This window comes from Candoia aspera, chromosome 6 (genome assembly GCF_035149785.1).
Source record: "Candoia aspera isolate rCanAsp1 chromosome 6, rCanAsp1.hap2, whole genome shotgun sequence".
In the NCBI taxonomy this organism is placed as follows: domain Eukaryota; kingdom Metazoa; phylum Chordata; class Lepidosauria; order Squamata; family Boidae; genus Candoia; species Candoia aspera.
The window spans coordinates 25,207,888-25,214,963 of record NC_086158.1 but is presented as its reverse complement, the minus strand read 5'-3'; positions in this window follow the sequence as shown (position 1 = coordinate 25,214,963).

Below are 7,076 nucleotides of genomic sequence, written 5' to 3'. Positions count from 1 at the left end.
ATGTTTCCCCCCCTTTTCCTAAGTTGTGGTCAAATGTATATTTATATAACAATGCCATAATTTAACAACAATAAACTTGCTAAATTTATTTTTCAGTGCAAAATCTATGGCAGGAGATATGCAAAGAATCAAAATGTGATCTCAAAGCCTAAATTATCACTGTAACATTTTTCTCAGAGAAAAAAAATGTTAGCTGGTGCTGGAGATGACACAGCTGATTTCAGGCTACAATCTTAGTACAGTGTTACTTAATATCCACTTTCACTGCTACCATTTGTGCAATGTAAGTCATGCCCTTTCTCCAGAGGGCTGCAGCTTGCACCTTTAGTTAGACAAGAAGCATTGCGTCTTTAAGGTTTTTGCCTGTTTTCAGAAACTCTATCAAAGTTGTGGTACTAGGGCTTTCACAGCATGCAATAGATATTAAGATGGCTTTTTCCTATTTCTTAGTGTATGACTGATCCAAAACAATTTCAGGAATATGGTCTTCAATAGATAATACAAATGATTCCCACTAATATGAAGAAAAGAAAATGAGATATGTTAGGATTACTGCTTTCTCTGGTAATCCAGCACTCAACCTGCCACAGAATGTATATGCGTGTATGTGTATGCATGCATGCATGCATATGTGCACATGTGTACATGTGTATGTATGTATATGTGTGAAGGTATGTATCCATATGCATGTTTCCATATATGAGAAATAATCTATAAATAAGAGCCCTTTGCCTATACTTTCACATCTCGTTGGTTCTTTGTAAGAGAGGAAGATGTAGGGGTTCATGTCTTATTAAGTGCTGATCCAATGAAAAAACACTAACTGGACTAGATGATATTTGCCGAATGTAGGGCTCTCATTACCGAATGTTTCACATGGGGGAGGGAAAAAAGCTGCTATATAATGTCAACTAATATGTTAAGGAGGCATGCCTAGAATGTTAGCTCGGTGAGGAGGTGCATTTCGTAATGAATCATCACCCAGAAACTGATGTTATAGAATCCAGGTTTGGTTATCTCAGTGGTAGGTCCAATATTTTACCACCTTACCAATTGTTTGTAAGAACTAGGCTTCAGTTTCCTAGCCTTAGAAATAGTGGCTTTTTATTTTGTATGATAAGTATTCAGAAGTTAAAAGCTTTGAATTTATTTATGTAAATACATCTGTATTTACAAATTTGATGCACAAGCACAACTATATTATTCAACAAATTTATAACTCAAATAGAAACTATTTTTACTTTGTGGAAGTGATATTTGCTCATATTTGGGTAAAGAATAAATAGAAGAAACTGTTTTGTGAATTTTGAGTACTTTTAGAGTTAGATGCACAATTTTTGAATGTGTTTCACATAGGGCATATTTAAAATATTTGAGACTATTTTACCATGTATTCTGTAGGAATTATTAATTTCCTTGTGATAGGGTTACAGTAAGAATTACTGTGGATGAAATAATATCTACTAAGCAAATCAATCTATTGATGTAGAATAAAATTTGAATTGCAATATCAAGCCAATGCATTTCTATCTTCTCATAAGGATATGAGAATATTTAGGATAATAAATACTTTTGTGAATTGCTGTGTACACTGTGAAAACACTTAGGTTGCACATTGTGAAAAAACTGTTTGAAATTTCTTGTAATTTGAATGTATAGCATTATTTTACCTTTGAAATGAAACCATGGTTATTTTCCTTATTATAATCCTTTGTTTTCTTAAGAAAAAATTAACAGTTGTAAATATATTTTTTAAAATATTTGGTATTGCAACAAATTGCTGATACAGGTTTATATTCTTTGTTGTCATTGTGCAATTATAACAAATGCGGAATAATATCCATTTCTGTGCAATAAATTCCTGTTAATGACTGTTTAAAAAACATGAAAAAGGTGGTATACCCCAGAGCTAAGGGGTGGGGGGCTTGGGCCTCTGGTTTTGCTAAAGTTCATTTTTCATCTGGTGACAATCCATCCAATCCAGAGGTTGACAGATAGTCCTGAGATTTTACCATTGTGAGGAGTCTGGCTTAATAACCTGGCATATCATTAGGTGAAGTTGCTAAAAGGTGTATCTGAATTAACAGTATTCAAAAACATGCCCAATTGCCATGATAGATTCTACCAAAGCCCAAACAATATCCTATTCAAACATACACTTTTTAGATGTGGAATTTGAACGTGAAACTAAGAATTGCCTGATGCTTCCAACCAAGGCCTATTTTTGTTCTCTGTTCTGTTTCCTGTAGTATCTAGTCTGGAAGCTCTTGGACTTAATGATGGTGAAAGTGCTTCTCCTTTTTGTTACCAGTACTTGATAAATATCTGGCAAAATAAGCAAAAAATATTGATTATTGTTTAATATGTGAAGCCAAATATGGCTGCTCGAGTCTTCGTGAACCTTCAGAATTAGATTAGAATATGATTCATTTAAGTAATTCAGCTATTCCCAGTCTGAGCATATTCCAGATGTGCGAATTCCCAGAATTATCAGCAGTGGCCATGTAAGCAAGCAATTCTGGGAGTTCATATCCATGCATCTGGAAGGCATTCAGGCTGCAAACGACTGGAGTAATACATTTATTGATATTGAGAACTTCTGCAAAAGGCAGGGGACAAGTTATGGTTGCTCTAGATCAGTGTTTCTCAACCTTGGTGAGTTTAAGGTGGGCGGACTTCAACTCCTAGAACCAGCAGAGCTGGCTGAGGAATTCTGGGAGTTGGTCCACCTGTCTTAAACTCGCCAAGGTTGACAAACACTGCTCTAGTTTGTGCATCATACTGAATATTCTGTTTTAATTTTATACTGTGATTATAACAGAGCATTTCCTTTCTGTTTCAGCTCTGCCAATTCCAATATTGGAAATACAGAGCTCCTGTTATTGCATGAAACAGGCTCTGACAGCTGGGGTCTATGGCAAAGTTGGGAAGGGCTTGTTAATGTTCTGTATTTAATAGTACAGATTTAAATAAATCTATAAATAGCAGATTTATATTACACAATTTCATCAGATAACAGGTGTTCAGGGAAAGTCACAACATCTGATTGTTTTTTTTCTTTTATCCACATACAGGTAGAATAAATCTTGGTTTACAAGATATTTATTCAAAAAGAGGCATTTTAAACCACCTCATTCAAGGAGAAGAATGCCAGTGAGAATGTCAGCCTGAGCTTCTTGTTCATACCAGGAAATAATTTTCAAGAGCAAAATGCAAATTTCTTAAGAGAACCTTAAAATACTAGTTTTCTGCTGGTGTTAGGTATAACAGAATTAATGGAAATGTCAAGTAAATGGTTGACTTTGGCCAAATAACAAGGTTTATTCATTCTGATCTTTTCTCTTACCCCAGCATGAAGAGTAGGCAACTCCAATCCTTTAGCAGCTAACAGTGGGAGAAAAAAGTAAGTTGGACTCTTCGAGCAACACTATAGATCTAGAGTTGGACAAGTAGGAAAATTCAGAGTTTCTCTCTCTATATATACTCCTGATGTAAGACAAATTCAGCAAAAATTAATTATATCCTCCAAAGTAGAAGAAAAATAACATATATGTATGGCCTATATTCTAATGATGGCAAGAATCTTGGTTCACTATTGAATCTGATGATCAGGCAACAAAGTTCTCTTCTTCTCCTTGCAAAAGCACAGGTTTAATTATACAAAATTTATTTAAACAAAGTACAGCCACTGTTCACAGAATCATAGCACTGGAGGGGCCACTGAGTTCAATCTCCTGCCCAGGCTTTTCCTATAAATGATAGCCCATCCTCTGCTTGAACTCTTTTAGTGAACTTATCATCTCTTTGGTAATTGCTTCCACTGCTGAACTACACTGTTAGGAAGATATTTCTAACATACAATTGTAATCTGTTTTCTTGTAATTTTAATCCATTTTTCTTGCCCTTCTTCTGTGTGATACCCTTTTTGTTGTTTGAAAAATGTTATCAGTTTTCTCCTCTCAAGGCTAAACGTGTCAGTTCCTTCATTCTCTCTTAGTGGGACTTAATTCCTAGCCTCCTGTATCTTTACTGCCATTTTTCAGACCTGGTCCAGTTTCTCTGAATTCTTCTTAGGCTATGATGCCCAGAACTGGACATAGTACCCCAAATGGGGTCTTATCAAGTACTGATCAATACAGACATTACTTCTAGTGGTTTGGAAATGTTACTTATGTTGATGCAACTAACAATTGTCTTTTTTTCATCCACTTCACACTCCTGACTCATATTCAGTTTACAGTCAATTATTCTTGCAAGATCTTTTTTCACATGTACTATTATCAAGCCATGTATCTACTATCCTATATCTGTGCATTTGATTTATATTTCATAAATGAAGAATTTTTCATATTTTTTAGTTTTGTTCTATTACTTTCAGCCCATTTCTCTAACCTTTCAAGATTACTTTGAATGTTATTTGTCTTCTGGAATATTAATGATCCTTCCCAATATTGTTTCATCTACATATTTGATGTGCATTCCCTCCACTTCTTCATCGAAGTAATTAATAAAAATATCGATGAGTAGAGAACTGAGGACTAAATAGTGTGGCAAAACACAGGCTATCACACTTCACTTTGATGGAGAATCATAGACAAGCACTCCTTAAATAGTTTTTTCAGCCAGCTATGTATTGAATGCCATCCTACTGACACTCAATTAACTTGTAAATCTGCATGTCAGAGAAATTTCTCAAATGTTCTGCTGAAGATATTTCTACAGAATTTATATATTTTATTAAGGTAGTTACCTGACCAAAAAAATGATGTAAGTCTGGCAAGATTTGTTCTTGTCTGACTAACAGTAATTATAGTTGAAAACATTATTTTCAAGATGCTTACAGATTAATTTGTTTATGATCTGCTCTAGAATTTACTCAGATATTGATGTCAGACTGACTGTATATAACAGGCAAGGCAGGATCTGCTAGAAAGAACCATTATGTTGACAAAAATCAGGTGTCTTCCAGAGCCATCAGGTGAATGGCAACTATCCATGAACTCAGAAAGACAAGAGGAAAAAAACCCTTAAAATTTGAACCCTGGAGCATAGGCTGATAGTTTGATTTTTGTGTATTGCAGTGGACAATCTGTATTTCTATGGCTTGACTACAACTGTTCTCTTTCATTCCCTCCTCCCCATGCATTAGCAACTTTGGAAGTTGAACCCATGCATGTTGCTGGGAATTAGCAGAGCTCTACTTTCTCTCTGAACAAAGCTGAGATGTTGCATATGAGATCTCTACCTATATTTTGGAAACTCTGGCCACTTCGTATATGGATACCCTAAAAAGGCCATGCTTTCTTTCAAGGCATTGACAAAGTGCTGTATTCATGGGGAAGGTGATGGGCAATTTGTATATGGATGCACTATACATTGTAGAGCTGGCTTGCTGGAAAATAAAGGAGTCCCAGCTTTCAAGGGCTGAGGCTGGAACAACCAGAAATTACATGGAGCCCAGACAGTAATTCATGTTAGTCTGCACACTGAGACTGGCCCTGAACTACAACTGCAACTTGTAGGCAACTACATTGAAGCTTGCACAGAGCAGGAATCTTGTACTGCCCCATGGAGGTACCCCACGCTCCTTACTTTACCGCACTGCCTCTCTGCTCAGGCCCCACCCCCTCCTTGGAACTCCAAAGAGGGCTTTGCATGCATGGAGCTTCATGGGGCTTCAGGAACAAAGACATCTTCAGGATTGGAGCTCTGTTCCTGCAGCCTGCTAAAGGGTTCCCTCTCTCTTCTGTCCCCACCATTTACAACCTTCCCTGCTGGCTTCCCCACTGACTTTCTGGAGAAGCCAGCAGAGAAGATTGCAAATAGCGATCACATGATCATGGGGTACTTGGCAACTGGTGGTAAATTCGAGCCAGTTGCCAAGCACCTGAAATGCAGTCACGTGACCGTGAGGGGTGGCACATGGCCAGAAGTGTTTTATAGGCCATAAAGCACCTAAGACTTTGAACAGTCATTAAGTGGTTGTTAAGTGAGGACTACCTATATAGTAATGTCTTTCAGCCTCCAAACTGGTTGATTTATATTACGCTTTTCATTCAGGAGCTGAAGGCAGTGTATTATTCCTCACAAAAATCCAGTGAGGTAGGTTGGGCTGACAATGAGTGAACACACAGTCACCCCGATGGCATTGTGAGATTTTGGGGGCTTCCCAAATTGATCAAAAGTACCCAGCAAGAACACATCCCATATGTGAATTTGGATAGATCACCTTTAGGCCACCCCTTTATCTTCTTCATCTCTTCCTATGAATGAATGTGACACACAACAACTGGTTATGTCCCTCCTTCCTTAAGGAAATAAGTGTTATGGCTCAACCAGAACAGCTAACCAGCAGTACATTTTGGAATATTCGAAATTACTCATCTCCTTCTCTGTGACTTGGTCCCTTCACATTACAACAGTTGTTAAAGGCCTTGCTTCTTCTTGACAAATTTGTCACCATGCACAACCTCTGACCAGTGTAATAGGACCTATCACATGTTAAAGTCTGAATAAGAGGGTAAGCCTCTGGAGAGCTGAGATTTATGGCTATGCCTTTATTAAACCTGACAAACTGTCATATAGTTTGCTGGATATTCTCTTCTCTTTAAAGATAGGGACATGAGTTGTCCAATTATATGGCACTTCATCAGTTCTCCAGGATTTCTTAAAAGGTAATGCATAAAGGTTTGGTCAGACCATTTAGTTTCTTTAGTACCAAGGATACAACTCATCTGGTTCTGGAGATTTAAACTTATTCAGAGTAAGATAGTATTCCTTGATCATGTTTTTCTCAGTCTTAGGCTTCAATTCTGCTCTTTCTGCTCTTCCTGTTCTAACAATTTCCTGATGGAACACATCATTTTTTTGTTCCAGACAAATAGTATGCACTCTTCTATGGAAATAGTGTTCTATTTTCACCTAATTTTTTTTGTTTTCAGGATTTCCCTCAAAGTTTTATGTAGCTGCATTCGTTTCTTCTGCTGTTTTCCATTTGTTCCTGATTGGAATTATTTGCAATTGTTTTTTAGTACCCCCCTTTTAAAGAATTCCTACTATTTTTGAGCAGTTTTTCC